Below are 25,626 nucleotides of genomic sequence, written 5' to 3' on the forward strand. Positions count from 1 at the left end.
TAGCTATTATAATTTTTGCTGTCTTCTATGTTTATTTTCACATTTACTTTGACGCTACATACCCAAAGTAGTTCCAGCACTTTCTATTGATCATACGACTGGTGTGCCATAAAACTAGATCATAAATTGTTTATTCAATTGAAAATTAATTTTAATTTAAATAGAGGATGTTTGTATAATTACTAGCCAGCACTTTTTCTTAAATAGTTGCTTTCTCTAGAACTAACTACAGTATTGACTTGGAACAAATTTTGTTTTCAAGGACGTTTTATCTTCTATCCGATGAAAATTAAAAAATTGTTTGACATAAAATGGAAGGAAGTCTTACGAATAAACATTAAAACACAAGTTTCTATACATATAATGCAAAAATTAGAAGTACGTTGCCTCGTAAAAGAGAAAAAGAAAGTTTGGTCGTTTGACCGGTCATAGTAGGAATGGGTATACCTAAAGTGCCAGTAGGTTTAGTATTAAAGGATCATGAAATCACGGATTATATACAAAGTGTCAGCTGATATGCTAACAAAGCCACATAGAGAAAAGTGAAGCTGAAATACATGGCTGAAAGATGTTGATTGAGCAATCACGTCCATTTATTTTCGAATCGTGATATTAAAAGGTTTGCGTTGGATTAAATTTAAAAATATGGGTAACAGACGATATAGTAGAATAATGTTTTTGGGTTTATAAGGGTATCAAATTTATCATCCTAATTAGCATAATTAACATTATTTAAGAAGTATATGTTTTTGATAGCTATGATTGGACTTGCGCCACTTTCAAAATTAATGAAATGACGTTTCCAATTCTTAAAAAAGCAAAAGTCCATAGGAAAAGTAAATTTCGCTTGAAATAAAAATAAATGTATACACTTTTATGTTATAGAATCAAAAAAATATTCAACTTTTATTCTTTGTTAAATAATTTTTACATTAAAATTAATATTCTTTTATAAATTATTACTCAGGCTTCTCCAGTTTGTGTATGCGGGAGGGATTTAAAATAACTATGATGTGCAGGTGGTATATAATATAATAAATCCATTAAGTCCTTGTATTTTAGGTTTGTGAGTTATTGAAGTTTTTTCCTTTCTTCTGCATGAAAGTATTTTACACGTATACAACTCTTTGCACAGTGGCAATTTTTGTTTTGGAATACCTTAGCAGGGATAATTTTTCCATTTTGGGTATAATATTTTTTTCCTGCATTCCGTTGGACTTTTCGTAGTTTTTGAATAGTATAAGGGTTATCATTCTTGTTTCTTAGTATTTTTGTAGTTGAATCATCTGCATCATTAGATTCACTCTCTGTTGATGAATATGTTTCTACAATTTTTTTTCTTTTTTGAATATTTCCAAAATTAAAATGAGTAATTTTTAGATCATCTTCACTTTCTGATTCCAAAAATTCTGTTTTGGTAATAATTCGCATGGGTATAATTTCTGTACATAACAAAAAAAAAAAAACAAATTTCCTTCAAATTTTTAATAATAATTACTATGTGAACATGTGTAGGGCAGTTATTTTAATTACCTGCGTCACTGTCGGACGTATCTTGAAGGTGAGCATTTTCCAACATGTTGAAATTTATAATATTACTAGTAAAGCACAAATTAAGCAATCCCAATTTAAGAAAACTGTAGAAACAAGTAAAAATACTCAGCAAATGAAATAACACTGTTCATCACTCTGGTTTTCAACACAGAATGCGCTTCTTTCTGTGGACAGGCGCTGTTCTGTGTTTATAACAAATTCACTGCACATTGATAATTCAACTGCTACTTTGATAACACTATGCAACAAAATAAAAAAGCTGGGATCTCATAAAATTTTATTGCATAATATTTTCCATATCCATTTGAAACTGTCACAATGGGACTTATGCCACTTTCAAAACTCACATGTCAGTATGGCTGAAAACTTTAGTGTCTCATATTTCTACCTTATCCTATAATGCTACCTTCTTCTCTATAATGTCGAAATTACGTCCATTAGCAAGTTCGCAACTTTCGAAATCAGTGGTTTCTCGGCAGCGTCAATTCCGTAGAAGTATCCTCGAGAAAAAGACTTCCTCGCCGACGTAACAAAATAACATAAAAAGCACATCTTTAACTTCTTTCCGCCTCGAACTTGCCAACTCGAAGTGAAAGTATGTCGCGAAACCTCTCGGACGTGATGAAATTATGAAACTACAGCGTATTCTAGACGCGATGGCAGCGTCGAGTCTTTTCATCTCCACGATTCCTTGCTCTTTCATCTTTCTTAAATCAACTCTTTCTCTCCTCGCGTTGTTTCGTCTATCTGGAAAAAGTCTGGCGAAATGTCATTGTCATGCTTCACGGGCTTCCTTTCCCGTACCTCGAGCCGTGCTCTTTACACCGTCTGTTCATATACAAATGGATGGAACGTGAGAACGGGACTGGTACGTTTCGAAGCTCTTTTATTTGGATCGTCCTGCTCCACTGTTGGAAAATATTTTCTCGAGTATGGTCCTCTCTTCTTTATTTTCGTTCCTCGTACGTTTAAGCAATAAGTCGTTTCGCATGATAAATAAGTTATTAAGAAAAACGTCGCGTTCAAACGGCGTCGGTGTGTGTGTATATTTTACAAAGTTCACGTAATCGTGAAAAAGGGGCTGACCTCACGCAGCCATTATTTTTCCTGAATTGCAGAACAAACTCATACCGCTTATACGTCGTATTGTGGGACCGAAAGTTTCTTGAGTATGATGATGTAAGTAAGATGTACGTGAAATCAAGATTTAAGGGACTATGAATGTACGTGTGTTCCGGTCAGTACGCGGAAAAGCAGAATTTAGAACGAAAGTCGAGAGAATGCAGAGCAAGCTGAAAGCGAGCTTTTAAAGAGAGAGTAATGACATAGAGTATCGTACCTAAATTATTACTTTTAATACTGGTAAATGACGCCTGCACTCGGCAAAAAATGTTTCCGTGCACCATGTGTTTTTGTTCCTTGCTCTAATGGATTACAATTTTCATTCGGTTGTTCTTAAGGGGGTTATTTTCTACGCCTTTTTTGAAAATTTTTTTCTTTAAATCAGTAGATTATACAGTTTAAGGTTTTTATATACAGGGTGTTCGGTCACCTTTGGGAAAAATTTTAATGGGAGATTCTAGAGACCGAAATAAAACGAAAATTAAGAATATCAATTTATTGACTGAGACTTCGTTAGTAAGTTAGTAAGTTAATAAAAAATTAAATTAAAAAATTTCAAATCATTCTGAAAAAATTATTTTTGGTTGCGGGAGTCGATTACAATAATTTTTGGTCAATAGACATACCCCTGAAATCCTACCCAGTTTCGAGAAAAAAATTCCTCACCGAAAACATAATTTCAGGCCAGAAATGTCTGCCCGAATTTTCATGCGAATCTTTAAAACGTCATAACTTCTGAACGGATTGGACGATTTTAATGTTTAAAAAAGCAAACGACGCGTATTTTGGTCAAGAATATGTAGAAATTCTAATGATATTGAAAAAGTTGTTCCTTGACCCCGTAAAGTTAGAAAACCCCCATAAAAATGGTTCAATCTTCGAACAGCCATAACCCCTACAATAGTGAATATATTTCAATGAAACTTTTTTCTGAAGTAGACCTCATGGGTACCTACAAAAAAGTATTAGACAACTTTTTTATAGGGCGTCAAATAAAATTATCAAAAATGAAAAACTAATTTTTAAAAAAAATCGACAGGGGTGCCTACATTTTTCGGCGAAAAAAAATTTTTTCAAATCGTTTAAAAAAAATTATTTTCGGTTGCAGGAGTCGATTACAATAATTTTTGGTCATTACACATACCCGCGAAATCCTACGCATTTTCAAGAAAAAAATTCAGTACGGGCGGAACTTTAAATATTAGTAACTGTTTAACGAAGCCTCTATCAACAAATTAGTATTCTTGATTTTCGCCCTATTTTGACCTCTAGAATCTCCCATTAAAATTTTTCCCAGGGGTGGCCGAACACCCTGTATATATTTGATAATGTTTCATAAGTGCAAAGTAATTTTTTCATACGAAAGTAATGTTTATTATAGGAGCTACGTGTGCTTATGTAACATCCTTTCAAAAAAATGTAGCTTTATGGCTGCCATGATTTCGGTCATTCTGCTATCTGTTACAAGTGAATTGGAAAGAAATGGATACGTATGAATAATAGTTTTAGAGTAGTAAATCCCCTTAAGTAAACTTTCTTTTAAATGTGCTTAGAATTGTATTATTTATTATTGTACGGAAATAAATATCTTACAATTGTTATTCAACAAATAGATTGAGCACATACCAAAATTTAACAAAAATCATATGAAATAAGCCTTTGTAGATAGCCACAGAAGAACTTAAGATCAGAGCCTTAAGTAGCACCGACATTTGTTTTTAGATACCATTAATTAATTTTGCAGTCAAACTAGGTATCACTTTAACTTATAGTAGTATAACTTATTTTTCTTGTTTTACTGTTTATAGTAAATAGATGATTACATTTTCGTACAGATTTGACATATGAAACGATGTTATAGAACTGATTAATTCTAATATCGGTGATGCATTTTAAATTGTCATATCCTGACGTAGCCGTAGTGACGTTCGAGACACGTGTTTGGAAACATGAGTCTAAAACTGCAATTTTGTCTGATATGTTATTAATGTGTAATGTGTATACTTATAATTCTTTTCTTTGTGTCTTTAACACTTATCTGTGTGCAATAAAAACCTATTATTATTATTGGCTATGTTGGTGCCTTCTTCAGTGATTAGGGAGTTAAGTATCATTTGATTAAAAAAAATAGTAATATAAGTGCTTGAAGAATCAACGAATGTCTATTATGTGACATTTATTGTTTAAAATTTTTAAAAACTATGAAAATGCTCGAAGAGGGGTCAAATTTTATTCAGTTGATCTGTCTACAAAATCTCGTTAAAATCAACGCGTATTAGTCAATATTTCAGTATAAATATTTCATTTAGTCAAGAACCGTCTACGCGGCAGATACCAGAAATACCACTTACAATGTATCGTCGTTCCGTGAAACGACACTTTAGTCATTTTATCATAGTGCAAACGAAGCCACCCTTTATAAATGTCTTTTAAGACAGACGGTATAAATTCCTACACAGCGACAGTTGTTATTTTCCGGATGTGTACGACCGTGGAAAAGCTCCAATGCTGGCTAACGTTGAGTCGTATCTCGCGCGAGCGTCGACGGCGACAAATATGTCGAGGTTTTTTCAGCGAAGTATATCATCATTTTGCTAGCCATCCGCAGCTCCGTTCATACATATATATCCTTCGAAAACTATGAACAGCTTCGTTCGTCCTCGAAATATCGGTCACATTCGTTCTTGGCAAGAACCCTATGGTCGCGTTTCCAGGATGAATCATCTAATTGACCAGAATGTCTTTTCCAACAGAGTGACCTATTTCGTTTCACTTTTTATATATATATTTTATTACCTCATCTTTCAATCCCGACCAGATTGACAAATCGACACTGTACCGAAAATTGGTAATAATTGTTCAATTGGAATATGGACAGGAGTTATTCGCGAGCACACGAAGTGTCATCCGAGTGTCGTAAATCACTGTCATCGATAACATTGATCTTTGTCATCGATTCTCTGACCAGACACAATGGTATCTGCTCGCTTCGATGGAAATTTGGGCCGACCTGTCTGTTCCTGAGGTGAGACTCTCTATTTATCTGGACAGAACAAAGCGACTGAATCCATTCAAGTACATCGCGCATGCTTTCGCTATTAGCGCGACTTCGTCTATAAGCCATTTGTCAAACTCAAATTTCGCGCGTTTGTTCGCCGAATTCCAGCAAAGCGACGTCTCTATAAACAATACCTCAAAGATCTCCCGTCGCGTACTTACCGGTAATATTTACTCCTAGCAATGGAGAGCGTCGGATTCAGGTGGCTGTCTTGCGCTTATCAACGATTAAAGCGACGGCAGACATTGTCTCGGGTTTCATTTATCTTCAACTCGAATCACGGGGCTATTTCTCACCTTGGGATCATCCAATACGCGAACACAACTTAACATACAGGGTGTTCGGCCACTACTGGAAAAAATTTTAATAGGCGATTCTAGAGGCCAAACTAAGGCGAAAATCAAGTGTATCAATTTGTTGATGGAGGTTTCGTTAAAAAGTTATTAACAATTAAATTCGAAAATTTCAAATCATTCTGAAAAAATTATTTTTGGTTGCCGGGCTGAATTACAATCATTTTTGGTCAATACACATATCCCTGAAATCCTACCCACTTTCGAGAAAAAAATTCGAGTAGGTACTGAAATTTTTAGACGAAATTAAAAAATTTCAAATCATACTAAAAAAATTATATTTAGTTACAGGGGGTAATTACAATAATTTTTGGTGAATAGACATATTCCTGAAATCCTACCCACTTTCGAGAAAAAAATTGGAGTAGGTACTGAAATTTTTAGACGAAATTAAAAAATTTCAAATCATACTAAAAAAATTATATTTAGTTACAGGGGGCAATTACAATCATTTTTGGTCATTATACATACCCCCGAAATCCTAACCATTTTCGAGAAAAAAATTCCTTACCGAAAATCTAATGTGAGGTCAGAAATGCTTCCCTGATTTAAAATATCATAACTTCTGAACGGATTGGACGATTTTAATGTTTAAAAAAGCAAACTACGCGTATTTTGATGGAGAATATGTAGATATTGTAGAAATATTCGAAAAGTTGGTCCTCGAACCGGCAAAATGAGAAAAACCGCATAAAAATGGTCCAATTTTCAAACGTCCATAACTCCTACAATAGCGAATATATTTCAATGAAACTTTTTTCTGAAGTAGTGCTCATAGGTACCTAGAGAAAAGTATTAGATAACTTTTCTGTAGGGCGTCAAACAAAATTATTAAAAGTGAAAAAGGAATTTTTAAGAAAAATCGACAGGGGGTAGGGTGCTGAAATTTTTCGGCGAAAAGAAAAAATTTCAAATCGTTCTGAAAAAATTATTTTCGCTTGCGGAGGTCAATTACAATCATTTTTGGTGAATAGACATACCCCCGAAATCCTACCCAGTTTCGAGAAAAAAATTCGAGAATGTGTGAAATTTTTCGGCAAAATTAAAAAATTTCAAATCGTTCTGGAAAAATTATTTTCGGTTGCGGGAGTCAATTACAATCATTTTTGGTGAATAGACATGCCCCCGAAATCCTACTCACTTTCTAGAAAAAACTCAGTACGGACGGAACTTTAAACATTAATAACTTTTTAACAAAGCTTCCATCAACAAAGTAGTATTCTTGATTTTCGTCTTATTTTGGCCTGTAGAATCTCCCATTAAAATTTTTCCCAGGGGTGGCCGAATACCCTGTATAGTAAAGACGAAAGAAAAGAATCTTCAGTTTCCCTTGAAGAGTTTGTTACTTTGAAATTAATAGGAACGTATACAGATCGTGAAAGAATAAAAATACGTATGTGGAACATGTGTAATCGAAAAATCTATACATAATAACAAATACAGTGACAAGGAATAAAATATACATTATTTATTTCTAAACAAAAGAAACTACATTTTGTTCACTATCACTCAACCTGTATTTCTCTCACAACTACTCGAAAAATTCTACTATCTTTCTATTCGTCTTAGAACAGTCTAACAACACATATTCCAAGAGTTAAAATGTACAGGCGTGTAGTTTTGTAATTACTTATGTTTTCTCTAGAATTGAACCACTATTAGAAGTGGCAAAGCTTCCCCATTGAAATGATTTTTGTTTTATGTCGATTCGGCTTTTCATCTTAGAAATATCTTAGTTTAAATGAAGTAGTAATTTTTTAATTTTCACTCTCTCCGTCTCCATCTTACGCATCGGACCTCTCTATCGCACATGCATTGTGCTGACCTACCCCAGCATCGTGACAACCGTGACGTAGCATTTCCAAGAATTTACTATTTATTACGAGCTCGTGTGGTCAACGACCTTCAGAAGGCCGTAGTATTTCCAAGAAGTTCAACGACCCTGTGACGTCATCAGTGGAAAGTAAATAAATGCTTTGAAGTCTTATATCTCCAGAATTGACCACCCTATCGATTTGAAACAAAATTTGTTTTGGAGAGCGTTTTACCTTCTATCCGGTGAAAATTATAAAATTACGACGTAGTTTCTAAATGTTCTCTTTAAAGTTAAAGTACTAAGTACGCATATTTAGAGTGAAATTATTGAATATTTTTCTGCAGATTTTCAAAATGTACACTTTAAGAAAAGATACGTGATATAAAAGAGAAAAATATCTTACGAATAAATTTTAAACTGGTTATTTGACCGGTCATGCTTTAATGTTAATGTGGTACTTTTTGTAGTTTGCTTTGCACCAGGTGTGTGCATACTATGTGAAATCAAAATAGACTTAAATTAAAATTATAACATAATTTTACGATACAGTGGCTTTATACATGAATAAATTTGTAAGGGTATATATCTGTAATTTAGTTTTTTTCCAAATATTTCGATATTTTTTGGTTCGTTTAATAACACCAATGGCAAAAAATGTGTTTCCAGAATTTTCATTTGTGTATCTGTTTATACGAATGTTTGTTTCGTTATAAATCGAAAATTATTCAATGCATTTCAATAAAATTCTAGTTTAGTTTTTAATAAAAAAAAGTGGTGATACAATAAACATTATAAACAATATATAATAAAGAATAAGCGAAATGAAGACAGTTTAATAATTCTAAATCAAACTTACATTATTTCTACCTTTTATTAGTAACATTGATTTAACATTATTAAACTGCCTCTTATTGTGTCTGCTTTATTCACATATTAACTTATGTCATAATGTCAGTTCGTTCTCTATAGAAAAAACCAGAAAATGGCTCATACATTACTTACGAAGGACTGTCCTTTTAAAATTAAAAAATGAGTTACCTTTATGCCTACTGACAGATGTTCTAGACTATTTGAAATTAAGATTTTTGAGAGCCGTGTGAAAGTCATGTTAATTCCGATTGTTGTCTAGACTCACCATTCTAAAAACGTTTGTTCTGACTACGTTAAGACTAAAACATTTCGTGTCTACTAAACAAAAGTTATCAGAAAATACTTCAAGACGATATTCTCGAGTGTTTTCATTTTGTCCTACAATGTCACATCAAGGAGGTAGTATATAACGAATCATGCTGAAAATGATTAAAATGGGCACTCTTTCAAAATGTTCCAACTTCCGCCCACCTTGTTATGTTCGGAAGTGTTGGGTCGCGATGTAATGGGACATAGAAAAATTGATCCTGGAGGGTTGCGTATCTGTCAAGGCCACTGACAAGGACCATTCACGAAGTGTCCGCCCTCAATTTTGATAAACATTCGTAGGTTTATACACAGTAACTCAAATTCAGAGTCAAACCATTTTCTAACGTTAACTAGAAAACTATCGAAGACACGAGGAATTTTTCTATATAAATTTTTAATGTTTTTTTTTAACGGAAAATAACATGTATACATATAGTAGAAAAAAAGATTAATAATAATGTCTAAAAATTAGTATTATCTTCATTCTGTTACTACCTTCGTTTTCAATACTTTTAATAAGATGATACGTTAAATTATTTTTATTTCAAATTTACGATTATCCTATAAGTATTGTTATTTTCTTCTGATTGACACAAAACAAATCATATTGACAGTTGAAGATTTCCGGAGTCTCTATTTGATTAATTTCTGTCATAACACTAATGTTGTACAGATACTGATAATTAAAAATATAAAATGAATATTTATAGAAATTTCTATTATTAATTTATAAATATATAAAACTTTGATGACTAGGTACACTCCTTAAACTTGAGTTACCGAAACTAAAAAAATGTCTTGCTTGTAAGCACTGTAAAAATCTGCAAAGTTTTATCGAAGTCGGAGGAGAGGTAGCTTTGCAGATAAACATATTTAATAATTAACACAAAACCTAAAGGGAGTCCTTAATGGATGTAATTGATTTTCCTATCAAACATGCCCACTCACTTTAATTTTAATATATTATTAAAAGTAAAACTAGATATCTGGGAAACTTTTCCCCTCCAATATTTTTTGATAGTCGCATTGAATCTGTCGAAGACTATTGCATCGCAACTGGGCAAAGAAACCCCTGTAACCGGTACGTGCCGGTACAAGACTACGAACAATAGCGACATTTGGTCGCCAGAAACCTTTACAAGTTTAGAAATAGTTTTACAACCTAGGCCTGTCATCCCTTGCAACGACCTCGACTTTCCTTTTCCAAAACCACCCTTCGTCCCGATCGTCTTTCCACTTTCCTCCCACTTTCTTCTCCAAAATAACCATCCCACGACTTCTCCAACATCCAAATACAAAATTGTATCCTCCCACGTCTTTCCATCGCTCAAAATTTCCTACATCAACCAGAACTCCTCCGACCTGTAACATTAAGGAAAAATAATCATCCAGCTGAATTCCATTCCAACCATCGACTACCGGAGCTGCATCATATAATTTCAATGTGATTCGGTTATAGTGTGTAATCGAACAGTATATGCGTAACACACTGACTGAAATTCACTACAATTCTGGAATTAAACGCGATCGACAGAAACGGAGAAAATTCGAGACAATGACGCAATTTTAAACACCCGAATCCCCCTCTAAATTAGTCGAATGATGCCTAAATAATTTCGGTAAACAATCCTGAAAAATCACGTGCTTCGACCGTGCTCGTCGCGAACCTAACCTTCCTTGCAATTTCTAACAACCGCTTCCTCTGCTTTAATGAACGTTTGTGGCGAACAATCTAGCTCATGGTAATTTGGACATCTCAAAAGTGATTAAAAAGTCCGGTTGAACGAGAAATAGTAAAACCCACGAATCTCGACTTAGTCGGTTAACTAAGGTTCCCTCAATTATGGACAACATCAGCGGGGATTGCGGGCGAAATGAAACGCGGCTGCGTAATATAGCACCGTTAGCTTGCCTGGCCGATTTATTTTAGGATCGTGGGGAGCCGAAAATGGTTTATTTGCGTTACAGGGCTAGAATCCCGACCCAACGAAAGCTTAACTCGTAGTGTTCATATATCATCCCTTGGCCAGAGAAGCTTTCCTCCCGCTAGTCGTAACTTTCGTTCTGCTTGTTTTATAAAAAAAGGAGCTTTATGAGTCTGGATATTAGATATCCGGCTGACCCTTTTCTCCCTGGAGACGCGATTATGGTACGCCTTGTGCTTTCATAGGATACCAGCGATCAGGGGTTTTCAGTTATAATCCACGTGACTCGTGGCTTTGCTTAAGACCCAGTTATAATTTTCCTAGCGTCAAATGTTGCGAACTGTTGCCGTGTTCACATATAAGAGGAGTCCAGCTAGCAATTCTAGTGTTGCGGGTGTTGTGTAACGGAAACCTAATGCTTCCGACGTTATGCCTTCAGGTAATGAATTTCGAGACTCGGGGTATCGACGTTAACATTAATTGATTGGTATCGCTGTCTACGGCGAACAATGGACTGGAATTAAGGAATAATGATATCACGTGACATTTTACAGGTAAACTAATATTGTTTCATAATAAAATGTTATTGAAACGAGAGAGAATTATTCATAATGGTGGAGAAATGATGGCAGCCAAAACTGGCTGTGAGGGTACTTGACTGGAATTAAAGAAATCTAGTCAAATCTCCCGATTTCACGTGACATTTTATAGGTACATTAGTATTGTTTCATAATGAAATGTTATTGAAACGAGAGAGAATTATTCAAAATGGTGGAGGAATGATAGCAGCCAAAACTGACTGCGAGGGTACTTGACTGGAATTAAGGAAATCTAGTCAAACCTCCTGATTTCACGTGACATTTTATAGGTCCATTAGTATTGTTTCATAATGAAATGGTATTGAAACGAGAGAGAATTATTCATAATGGTGGAGGAATGATGGCAGCCAAAACTGGCTGTGAGGGTACTTGACTGAAATTAAAGAAATCTAGTCAAATCTCCCGATTTCACGTGACATTTTATAGGTACATTAATATTGTTTCATAATGAAATGTTATTGAAACGGAAGAGAATTATTTATAGTGATGGAGGAATGATGGCAGCCAAAACTGTCTGTTTCGGCCGCAAAGCACTATGCCCATATGCTATGTACTGCGCGGACCGTGCGTATTACAACAGCCCCTTGCTGTATTTGGGAAAATATCGATAACTGAAGCCCGTTGCTTCTGATAGAGAGCCCGCTGCTCTTCGTGTTACACAAGAGCATAAAAACGTCTTGCGGAGAGTCTAATCGAGTTCGTAAGGCTCGATCAAAAACGAATCTAATCCGAAAACTTAATGCTATCCTTAACCTAAGCTCGGCTTCCCCTACCGAGTTGATGAAAACGCGTAGCGTTAACTGATGGGTGGATTGGTCAAGCCAATCCTCAAAGTCGTCACCTTGGCAGGGCGTTTCTTACCTTTTGCAACATTCCCGCCAACCCTGCTGTCCAGTGTCCAGCTACACCATGCAAGGGTGAGCGAGAACGTTGCCCCTTTTTAAATAAACAATCTTTGGGGAAAGCGAAGACCCCCAGACCCCGATGGTCTGCAGCTGTGCGCTACCGCGGGTTTATGATACGTCAAATGCTATTGAGGCAAGGAAGAGTTCCAAGGATTCCAGTCCCGTGTGGTGTTTGGAGTTTCCTTAATGCCCGTAACGTAATTTATCCAGTAAAAATGTCTCGAAGGCCTAATTCTTAAAAATAGCGGAGAAGTCATGTCCGTATCATAAACCCCGCGATGTGGAGGTTCCTTAAAAATCCTTAACACTGGCTGTGAAAATATTTACATAATAAATAAATAAATATGTACAATAACTTTTGAATAAAATAATGGTTACTCTCTTTATTTTTTTTATAACGTCATCGATCTCCTCTATCAGCTGTCCCCCTTTCATATCATTTGTTCGTACATATCGATTACAATAACATTTTTAAACATATATATACATATCGACAGACATTACCTTGCATCAAGAAAGGGTAAAAAGACAGTAAGAAAATTACATCTAAGGATATGTAATTATAGCACTCAATCTTTAGTATAGCCCTATAAAACTTATACGGCTATGTTTGATGAAATTGCAACAGTTCATAAATTGTGAAAATCTATTTCGGTGCCCTCATACTTACGATTGGTAGTGTATACAGCTTCAAGCCTAACATATTAAAGAAATGTATTCGGAACTACTAATTAGTCTTATAGAACAAAGCTATATGGGATGAATCATGGAATTTATACAGGGTGTCCCGTGGCATGTTGGACCCACTTCAGAGATAGACGAGTACTAGGTGTTAGATTATTGAAATACGTCGTGTGTAAAAATGGGAAGTTTGTCTAGCCAACAAATGGCAGATATGAACCTTGAGTATGGGCTTATTATTATAAATAATACCTTGACAAATAGAGAGGGTAAAATAGCCAATGGTCGAACATCTTCAGGCTCATATTTACATGCAAGGTTATTTTGAACACCTATTGTGGCAACATTTTTAGATTTTGACCAGGTTTAGGTAAATAGCATATCAAAAGTGGCTTATCTGCACGTTACATAAGAATCAATCGAAAAACACTGACAGTCATTAAGTTAATATTTGAATATTTTGAAGGCATCAGAAGGTTATGCATTTACTTGGAATATTTTTTTATTCAAATACTGATATAGAAATTAGAACGTATACATGTATTTGCATTAGTTGAATAGTGCAGATATTGGCAATGTATTCAAATATTACATCATGTCATTTATCATCAAGCCTGTCACGTACATATTATGTAGGTGAACATGCGGTGAGTGAGGTCGATGACTTTCAAAAGATGAGAGATAATTCACCAGTCATTCGATCATTTTCGAAGCGAACCGACGATTATACACGGCGCGAAATCCCTAAAATATTGGAAATAAAATCAAAATGAAAATGAAACGTAACATCATATTGCCGATGTCTCTTGTGACAGGTGGCACTGTCTGTAATTACGTGAGAGACCGTTGCAGTAATTAAATTAACTGTTACATCACGTAAATATTTTATTTCGTACTTTACAATATTATAATAATTAATTTCTTTATTTTTACTTTATTACTTTAACACGCGTATATGTTGTTATTGCCAACTAGCTTTGTATAGATTTAAGAACATATGACAATCATAACATAGACGAATTTGCATGTTTCTGTTTCATTTTTATGTTTTGTATAATTATTAAATAATTATTTCTAGGTTTCTAGGAAGGTTTGCACATAGAATATATATACATATTCCTTATACAATATGTTGTTATATAATACAGAATTAACCTCAATTCGCAGACACTGTATAAAGGAATTAATTAAAAATTTTAGTAGTTCCATTATTCGTAAGATTTTGGTATATTTAATATGTATAAATTACCTCTTTGTGAACGGACATTTTGGAGTATAAAAATAACGTTATCTAATGTGTACATTGTATTGTAATTTAACGAAGTCTTACATACATATCTAAGGAATCAATTTGTTAATCGATGACAATGAGTTCATCAAAAATTTTCTAATGTACATTTAAAATGGTAAAACTATATTATCGAGTATGAAGTACGAAAACGCTGTTCATGACGTTTTAATGAATGTGCTTTAATAAAATATGATTTATACACGATAATCGTCTTTTTTTTATCGATTTACTATCTCACGTATTTGGAAAAAATTCTGGATGATTCGCGCGTCTCTCGGAGCCAGATTGTTCGATAAAAACACCTTTGGGGAAACGAGAATTTATATAGCCGATAGTTAAACGATTGAATATGATAGCAGATCCAGGACGAAGTAGAAAAGTTGACTTTCCACCGCGTTTCCCGAGTCCTATCGCGCGCCATCGACTATTCCCAATACATTCCGAAAAAATATTACACGACGAAACGAGTAACGCTGCTAAACAAAACGAACAATGCCAAAATTTTCAAGTAGCTGCAAACGTTCTCTATGACTGAACAAAATACGAGTTCCTGTATGTCAAATCGATAATGGTCGCCGAAAACTGGCGCATCCGGTGTCGGTGTCGTACGGGAGCTTCAAAAAAGAGCAGAAATTACGATACTGGGTGCAGGGTTTCGAGGAGCACGTTTATTTTGCAATAATCGTAGATAAATATTCAGGGCACGGTTTATCCTCACGGTCGGTTATAACGCACTACTGAAGCCGTATTCACGTTACACGCGAGATAATGGAGCTGAGCGTATAACCACCTATGCCGTTGGCTACGTGCAATGCGATTTATATGAATCATAAATAGGCGCGTCGTGTTCGTTGACCATAATTTCGACCTTTTGGCGCGCGGATGGAGGTGTTTTTTCTCCGACAAGGGGAAAAAGCGAACGAAAGAGGCAGAGAGCGAGAAATTCGTGTTTTATGCTGCTTTCAGCTTCGGCCCGCGCGAGACGATCATTAAGGGAGTAAGTGGGAAAAATAGCTGAGAACAAATAGAAGCATTCGTAAATCTTCTTACACTAGAGCATGGCTAACGGTCCCGAAGTAGTATTAAAATCATGTACAATGTTCTTTTCGACATATAAAGTCCACTTCAGTGACCAGTTGTATAGCGTAACTTCGGCTGAGATAGCCCACTTTCATTAAAAGTGCTGGTACGTAATAAATATAACCATTAGTCAAACTAAAACAATATATTTGTAAAGGTAAATACACGTAAAGTCAGAATGTAAAATGTTGACGCGTGTGTTGTTGGCCACTGCCAGCTGTCAATTCTCGTCCTAGAATTATTGGCTGGCTAATTCGATGGATTACTTACGCGGTCTGCGTCGCGAGATTTTAACTTTATTATTAATTTACACGAGTGCAGCTCGATACGTTGTTATCGGATACACGCTTTCCCTCGAACGTTAGGGACAGTTGTGTTCGTCTTCTCGTCGCAGAAGACGATTGAAATACAAATATTATCTCCTCGCGCGGTTAGAAAATAGATACTTTTCGTTAGTCGTTACGTTACGTTTGTTCTGTTCCCTCGAACGTTGGTGTTTCGGCTGCGAAGCACTAAGCCCATTTGCTGTACTTTGCAGACCGTGCTTATCACACAGCTTCTTGCTGTGTTCCCTTTCCGAGTGTTCGAAGGACCACCCAAACGTTTGTTTGGGAAAAATCGATATCTTGAAGCCCGTTGCTTTTTAGGAAGAGCTTGTTGCTCTTCTAGTTACACAAGAATATGAAACCTTGTGGAGAGTCGACTCGAGGTTGTAAGGCTCGATGAAACGAATCTAATTCCAAATCTCAATACTACCCTTAAACTAACCTCGGATTCCTCTACCAAGGTGAATTGGAAACCAAACCTCCAAGTCGTCACCTTGGCAGGGTGTTTCTCAACCTTTGCAACATTCCCGCCTACCCTGCTGTCCAGTGTCCAGGTACATAATGTAAGAGTGAGCGAGCACGTTGCCTTTTTTATAAACATTTTGGGAAAAGCCAAAGCCCCCAAGATCTCGGTGGTCTGCAGAAGTGCGTTCTCGCGGGTTTACGATACGTCAATCCCTATTGAGGCAAGGAAGAGCTCCAAAGATTCCAAGTCCCGTGTGGAGTTTGGAGTTTCCTTAATGCCCGTAACGTAATTTATCCAGTAAAAATGTCTCGAAGGCCCAATTCTTAAAAATAGCGGAGAAGTCATGTCCGTATCATAAACCCCGCGATGTGAAGGTTCCTTAAGAACCCTTAACACTGACTGTGAGAATATTTACATAATAAATAAATAAATATGTAACTTCTGAATAAAATAATGGTTACTCTCTTTATTTATACAACGTTATCGATCTCCTCTATCAGCTGTCCCCCTTTCATATCATTTGTTCGTACATATACCGTTACCTTGGCAAGGTGTTTCTTACCCTTTGCAACATTCTCGCCCACCCGGCTGTCTAGTATCCAGGTAGACCATGCAAGGGTGAACGAGAACGTTATCTTTTTAGCAATAATTTGGGGAAAGCCGCCGACAGCTCCCCAAGATCCCAGTGTATCGCAGCTGTGCGCTAACGTGGGTTTACGATACGCCAATCCCTATTGAGGCAAGGAAGACCTCCAAGGATTCCAAGTCCCGTGTGGAGTTTGGAGTTTCCTTAATGACCGTAACGTAATTTACCCAAAGAAGTATCTGTAAATTCTGATCCTCAAAAATAGCCGTAAGTCACATCCGCATCGTAAACCCCGCGATATTAAGGTTCCTTAAGAATCTTTAACAGTTGGGAACAAAAAGTTGACCGAAGTCCCGAACGAAGTGCTCGTCAAAAGGAAGTATCGTGACAGACTTAAGGAGGTATTGCTGTCTGGACTGTCAATTTCACGGCCCTTTTTGTGATTTTTTTTCTAATGACAGGTAGGCTGTTTTGTATGGAGACTTTGTAGATACATTTATTCATCTTCTAAGCATGTACCATATTTTTTTCATGGAAAAGTATTAAAAATCGTAGAAATTGTAACTTCTTATTTAATGGCTCTTTTGGAAAAGGTGCTCCAATGGCTTCCAGGATTCCAGATAATTTGAAACAGAGGGGGTTAAAGTATCTTCATAAGGAAGGTTGTAGTTATAGCAGGAACCAAGGAGAAGTCAAAATCCTGATAAATAAAGAAATGGCGACGCTTCAAGTTTCGAATTTCTATTTGTTAATCGTTCGTTTGTCTTTAGCGTATCGAAAAAAATAGTAAAACTCAATATTTTTTTAAATTTCTAGTTCCAACTATAAAGGCGTGTTTGCTGAACATTCTCTCCTAATTTGAAGTCGATCGGTCTGCTAGATCTTGAAATATCATGTAAACCAGTTTAAATGCGTTTTTTTAAACACGAAGCTATAACTCTCGCAATTTTTAATATTTTTTGATGAAAAAAAATACTGTACATACCTATAAGACGAATAAATATATCTGCAAAATGTCACTACAAAACAACCTACCTATCGTTAAAAAAAAATCACAAAAGAAGGCCGAAGATATGACAGCCTAGACAGCAATACTCCCTTAAAATGGCTTTCTAAAAATGGCGACACTGAATAAAACATTTTTTCGTACAGCCCTGACTATGGTCTAAGGCCCTTAGCTGCTCGTATTTCTGTCAATTCACTTGTTTCGAGTGCTGAAACGTGTAAATTTTGACACCTACTCGAGTTTACGACCTCGCTATATCGTGGCTCGGACTGTAACGGTACTTACTTTTTAATAATATTTATGTGACTGGGGTTTTCCGTGAAGCGGTTACGGGCCCAAGTCAGTGCTTGGTGCCCAGATGTCATAAAACATCTGGCACTGGTTGTCGATGTTCTTACAGGTAGCAAAGTTATAGAGCGATTGGATTTGGAGGGCCATGCGGATTTAAGTGAAGTTACTAATTAAATAACGGCCTTAGGGACACTAGGTTGTAAGCAAAAAATCTTAACTGTTTATGAATGTTTGCAGGGTACGATTCCACATCCGCTGGTTTTATAAGTTTACTGTTACGCTGCAACAAAACCTAAACCCACTGCTAAAACAAAAATGTATCATTTCGACTTCGTTGAAATTTCGGGATTACAATCCGAACATACATAATAAAATATCCACGTATTCAAACAAAAATTTGATGTTCTATGAAATCTTATAAAACTCGACATTCTAAACAAATTTTTCTTATATATACAACCTCCGATTGGTTTTAGTTTTCGAGATATTTGCAAAACTCCGTCGATACTACTGCGTTGAATTCAGCTTATACAGTGTGTTCGGTCAAACCTGGGAAAAATTTTAATGGGAGATTCTAGAGACTAAAATAAGACGAAAATCAAAAATATAAATTTCTTGACTGAGGCTTCATTAAAAAGTTATTAAAAAATTAAATTAAAAAATTTCAAATCATTCTGAAAAAGTTATTTTTGGTTGCGAGGATCAGTTACAATCATTTTTGGTCATTACACATACCCCCGAAATCCTACTCAGTTTCGAGAAAAAAATTTCTTACCGAAAATATAATTTCTGGCTAGAAATGTCTGCCTGAATTTTCATACGAATCTTTAAAACATCATAACTTCTGAACGGAATGGACGATTTTAATTTTCAAAAACGCAAACGACGCGTATTTAGATGAAGAATAAGTGGAAATTCTAAAAATATTCGGAAAGTTAATCCTTCACCTCGAAATTTGACAAAAACTTCATAAAAATGGTCCAATTTTCAAACAGCCATAACTCCTACAATTGTGAATATATTTCAATGAAACTTTTTTCTGAAGTAGAACTCATGGGTACCTACAGAAAAGTGTTAGACAACTTTTCTGTAAGGCGTCAAACAAAATTACTAAAAATCAGAAACGAATTTTTAGGAAAAATCGACAGGGGGTTGGCCTAAATTTTTCGGCGAAAAAAACAATTTCAAATCGTTCTGGAAAAATTGTTTTCGGTTGCGGGGGTCAATTACAATTATTTTTGATTATTAAACATACCATCGAAATCCTACCCACTTTCTAGAAAAAAATTCGAGAATGTGTAAAATTTTTCGACAAAATTAAAAAATTTCAAATCGTTCTAAAAAAATTATTTTTGGTTGCGGGAGCCAATTATAATCATGTTTGGTCAATAGACATACCATCGGAATCCTGCGCATTTTCAAGAAAAAAATTCAATTTCTTACTGCAAAGTGCAGGAAAAACATTTGCCATATTTTTGTCTTGATTTATTTTAATTTCAACAAAGTCGAAATGATACATTGTTGTTTTAGCAATGGGTTTAAGTCTACACTTCTCATAATTTTAGAAAATAAAGTGACGATACAACGTCGAATGAGTTATTCGCTTAGATCCATCACTAGTATCTATAGTGTATAGTACAGTGTATAGTTCAGTTTATAGTATACTGCTTTTACGGTCTGCTGACAGCTTAAGCTCATTGCTTGTATCGAAATTTGTATCGCAACAAGTATAAGCGTCAGTAGTTCGCTTTATTAGATGCCCTGAAAATTCTTTCCCCCGATTCTCTAAATAGCCAAGGCAAACGTTTTGTTGTCGAAATTTCAGGTCGTTCGACACCGTATAAGCAGAAATTAGCATTAAGAAATTTTTGAGATCATTGATCACGAATATAGAATTGAAAATACTAAGTCAAAATTGGCGGATATAATATTACGGAGAGAATATTAAAATTAATCGGACTTGCCTGAAATTTGCTATTTGAGGGGGTACCTAATCGAGTATAAGGTGTTGAAAGTAGCAGAATTGAAATCATATTTTGTGGATATTTCCGTATTTAAAAATTACAATAGCCTCGCTCTATATATCGGGGAAAGTATTTTTCAGTCAGAATATTACATTTTTTAAGGAGTATTTCAATTTCTACTATAAATAGGTTCTTAATTATAATATCACTGTGTCAATTAATTCTTCTTTCGAGATTGAAGCGTTGAGATAGTGATTTTGAAATTTATTCGTCGAGAATTGTTTCATGTCATCGTTTTTCTGGACATTGTCTGAAGGTTTGAATGTAATCTAAAAAGAATTATTTAAGAACTCGATAGGACTTAATCGTTTTTACTTCGCAAACTTCTATACGAACCCAGCAATCTGATTTCTTAGATCAAACGCTCGACCGCGTCAGTTGTTGCGTGACAGGAATGTTTTTGCCTGCCAAAAATTTCAAGATTGAATGCGACATATGGCCAGGATTCTGTCTGTGATGAAGCAGCTGTTAGTTTTCCGCTATTTTCCAGCTGGCTGTACCTCTCGAGCGGTCGAAAACTTTTTAATAAAGGGTCAAATTGACGACAACACTTCCTGAAGAAATATCTGAAGAGCAATTCCTTTTCTTTTCATCGTAGCTCTCCATTCTTTTCGTTCCTTAATTTATTTTCCCAGAAACTGGTTCGCGTTATTGAAACATTTCCTCTTAAATATTGTTTCTGTCGACTTTCAATGGAGCTTGATCTTAAGTTTGCAATTGCTTTAAACAAGACGCAGCGTGTCTATACGTTAGTATTCATATTTCACCTAACACAAACTGGTCAACCGTTCAATTGCTTTTAAATACAGGCTACCCCTGAGAAAAATTGTAATGGGAGACTATAGAGGCCAAAATAGGACGAAAGTCAAGAATACCAATTTGTTGATAGAGGCTTCGTTAAAAAGTTATTAAAGTCTAAATTTCCGCCCGTACTGAATTTTTTTCTCGAAAATGAGCAGGATTTCGGGAGTATGTCTTTTCACCACAAATGATTGGAATCGACCCCTGCAAATGAAAATAATTTTTTTAGAACAATTCGAAATGTTTTAATTTTGTCAAAAAGTTTCACACCTTCTCGAATTTTCTTCTCGAAAGTGAGTAGGATTTTGAGAGTATGTCTAATAATCAAAAATGATTGTAATTGACCCCCGCAACCGAAAATAATTTTTCCAGAACGATTTGAAATTGTTTTTTTTCGCCGAAAAATTTAAGCACAACCCACTGTCGATTTTTCTTAAAAATTCGTTTTTGATTTTTAGTAATTTTGTTTGTCGCCCTACAAAAAAGTTGTCTAATACTTTTTTCTAGGTATCCATGAACTCTACTTCCACCAAAAATTTCATTGAAATATATTCACTATTGTAGGAGTTGTGGCTCTTTAAAAATTGGATCATTTTTATGAGGTTTTTGTTAGTTTTCAGGGTGAAGGAGCAACTTTTCGAATATTTTTGGAATTTTCGCATATTCTTCTCTAAAACACGCATTGTTTGCATTTCGAAACATTAAAATCATCCAATCCGTTCAGCAGTTATGATGTTTCAAAGATTCATATGAAATTTCGGGGAACCATTTCAGGCCTCAGATTATATTTTCGGTAAGGAATTTTTTTCTTGAAAGTAGGTAGGATTTCGGGCATATATCTATTCACCAAAAATGATTGTAATTGACCTCCGCAACGAAAAATGATTTTTTCAGAATGATTTGAAATTTTTTAATTTAATTTTTTAATAATTTTTTAACTAAGCCTCAGCCAAGAAATTACTATTTTTAATTTTCGTTTTATTTTGGCCTCTAAAATTTCCCATTAAAATTTTTCCCAAGGGTAACCGAACACCCTGTATAACAATTTATTTACTTACCGTCTTCTCTAAGGGATTATAAATTTTATGTTCAGTCTTTGAAATTTGTCTGTAGGAAACTGTAAATAAGTGTATATACTATGAATAATAGTATAATGGAAGAAGAATGTGGAATTCTGAATTGTATATTCCGGATGGTCGATGTTGTTGTATAGGTAATTAAAACGTGATATACGGTTTAATAATATAACTGTATTTAGACACTTGCACAGGATATATATTAATACATGTGATCGATATGACTGCTGGCACAGAAGTGAGCGAGAAACTAAGACAATAAACCTTAAACGATATAGGTTCACTAGGACAATACGTATATGAACATGATAGATGTCGCGATTAGTACTTAAATTTCTGTGTTCCAACAATCCACTTGGAAATAGTCAACTGAATAATATTTGACGTATGCAATTTTTATGGAATAAAAAGACAAATACAATGTAAAAGATACTTTTGTACGAGATTATTTTTTCCAATGTATTTCTCTTTTGATACTAAAAAAATTGCGTACAAAATATTTTTTCTATCATCACGACTGTGAGAAATATTTAGATGACTACCTTTACATTGGTCATCCTGTATAATGCATGTAAATATATACTGGATATATATTCAGTATACGGTCTTCGACTATGGCATTGACAAACTCAACGTTATAGAGTGGCCGTGCTTCGATACAACAGTAAAAGCAACTCATGGCTCGTAAAATCCGATGCCCTTACGGTCGTGAAGGACGGAAATGAAAGTTCAGGTGATCTTCAATTTATAGAAGGAACTATAAGGCAATCTCCGACTTCTACGTTGCTTCTTGTGTAAACGTTTATTAAAACAGTTAGAATAATGATACCGAAACAATATCACGTTTCAATCTATAGATTCGAAATCCATAAACTTTAAAATTCAAAACAGGGTACGTGCTATTATAATTGCAATTGAAGTTTTATACAACGTTTTACTTGGTGTTTGAAAACACGTGGTAGTAATGTTCGATATTTTTTTTCTCGAAAAACGCGGAAATATTAGTTAAAAACAATATTCATCAACTGCTTTTGCAATCTTCACATTATAATATTTTCTATCTACAACACGTGCTTTTTTCGAAATTAAATTTCATTTTTCATGGATCGAAGGATTTACAATAAAGAAGGCTCTTATACGTCTTCTCGTGCGGTCCTTTTATCCCTGAAGGTAAATTAAAAATTTTTAATCCTTACATGAATTTCATTTTTCGATGAATTATAAAAATATATTCTAAAAAAGCTTAATTTTTTGAAATTTTGCTCGTTAAACTATTAGATTTTATTTTTAAATCCATTTACATTATAGGAAAGTACATTTCATAAGCAAATCAAAGAAATAAGATTATAAAAAAGTATTGGAAAATGATAAGACTGAAATGGACACGAGGTTGATCAAATGACGCATCTAGAGAGAAGAAATCAAATAAATTTGTGAAGTATATTAATGTAATTAGTATGCGGCGATCACAAAAATTAAAATTTATCTCAACTTTTTCTTTTAATTAGGAATGTAATTCAAAAAAAGTGTAAAAAACAATCTTTTTGATTTGAAATTTATTTCATTGATTTTTTCCAGATGTGTTGTCTTTGGAAACTACCTAGTAAAGTCATGATTGTAGCTTAATCATTACTCAATATTTTTTGATAATCTCTTTTTTAAAGTCTTTATAAACTGTACGTAACACTAATCTATTTTTTGATTAAATTAATAGCTCAACGAAAAATATTTATCTGTCAGTATGTAATAAATTATTTTTGTCTAAAATTTACTCTATAGCGATTATTAAATAATACACCGTTTACTTACGAAACATACATAATTATCTTCGTCGAGTTTTCTAAACTAATGGAACATTTTTATGTATGAAATTAAAATATGCGCTTCATAGGGAAACTAAATAAAATTGTTTGTATTGTAATGAACAAGAATTTAATAGATTTTTCGATCTTCAAACTTTAATTTTTTTGTAACTAATATGTAATAGTTGCTTTGTTCTACTTATCACTGCTTTATCTTTGACACTAAATCGGAATGAAAATTAATACGAACGGTTAAACATTACACTACTTGAGTAATTTGTCATAATATTTATACGACGAGAAGATAGCAATGAGGAGATGGGAAATATAAAAATGCAATTTATTGTTCGAGTATTTTGTGCGCACTGATTCGAGTCTCACAGTACGTTCGTTTCCACTTCGCTTTGTCTGACCATACATTTATCGACGCCACTCGTAGCTTTATTTCAAGATACTGCGGGTACCGGCATCGTTGTTCGGTCGTCCACACACGCAAGCCACAAACACGTATACAGGAAACAACATGGTTGCTGATGATAATTTATGTGGAGATGTCGGAGGAAGTTTCGGAAGATTTATCTTTCCAGAAATATCTTTTCGATGTTTCGTTTTTTTGTTTATTTTATGTTTATTTTATTCTAAATATAATTATTTGGAACATTTTCGCGACCTCCATTTTCGAATAATTCATAATTTAATGGATTAAGCAACTTTCTAGAAGTTAACTTTTATAGAAGAGACTGTGTAAAAAGACATAAATAGACGTTAACATAACAACACATGTGCCAATATACACAAGAATAATATTTCAATTTTTTTAGAAACAATAAAAATTTTTAGAAAAACTGATAATAATATTACTTCTGTGTTTGATAATAACTGTGCCACTTAAAAATCGAGATATAATGATTCTAACGCAATTTATATCGAACAAATAAAAAGGCAATTAATCATACTCTGGAAAAAGTATCAACGTTATAATAACGTTTCAAATCGTAAATTCACGAGTCCAGTTTTAAAAACTACTACCATAAAATGTTAATGCCTTAGGAATTGATGTTCAACTCTGGAAACAATTTTAATTTTAATAATGTCCATAAATATATAGGATGTTCGGTCACCTCGGGGAAACATTTTAATGGGCGATTCTAGAGATCAAAATAAGACGAAAATCAAGAATACTAATTTGTTAATTGAGGCTTCGTTAAACAGTTAATAACCTTTGAAGTTCCGCTTGTAGAACGACAAAATGCGAACAGCCTGCGTGCACACGATAGGTCGCGACAAGTCGGTTGTAGTGGTCAATAACTTTTTAACGAAGCCTCAATTAACAAATTAGTATTTTTGATTTTCGTTTTATTTTGGCCTCTAGAATCTCCCATTAAACTTTTCTGAACGGATACCGAATGCTTTATACAAAGTGTTTGGCCACCCTTGGGAAAAATTTTAATGGGGGATTCTAGAGGTCAAAACTAGACGAAAATCAAGAAAACCAATTTCTTGATTGAGGCTTCGTATAAATTGATTAAAAAATTAAATTAGAAAAATTTCAAATCGTTCTAAAAAATTATTTTCGGTTCCAGAGATCAATTACAATCATTTTTGGTCAATAGACATACCCCCAAAATCCTACGCACTTTCGAGAAAACAATTCGAGAATGTGTGAAATTTTTCGACAAAATGGG

At 34.5% G+C, this 25,626-nt stretch overlaps 1 protein-coding gene across 6 annotated transcripts in view; it reads left to right on the forward strand.

Moving 5' to 3' along the window:
* Kair1d (Kainate-type ionotropic glutamate receptor subunit 1D) overlaps nt 1-25,626 on the forward strand; it is an 881,193-nt gene that overhangs the window by 114,148 nt on the left and 741,419 nt on the right. Inside the window, exon 2 of one of the 6 annotated variants that reach the window (XM_076774729.1) lies at nt 2,673-2,733. The exons of the other annotated variants lie outside the window; for them this stretch is intronic. The gene's annotated coding sequence lies outside the window, so the exon portion shown is untranslated. The remainder of the gene's footprint in view (nt 1-2,672; nt 2,734-25,626) is intronic. 6 annotated transcript variants of the gene reach the window in all.

Source organism: Colletes latitarsis, chromosome 10 (genome assembly GCF_051014445.1).
Source record: "Colletes latitarsis isolate SP2378_abdomen chromosome 10, iyColLati1, whole genome shotgun sequence".
Classification (NCBI taxonomy): domain Eukaryota; kingdom Metazoa; phylum Arthropoda; class Insecta; order Hymenoptera; family Colletidae; genus Colletes; species Colletes latitarsis.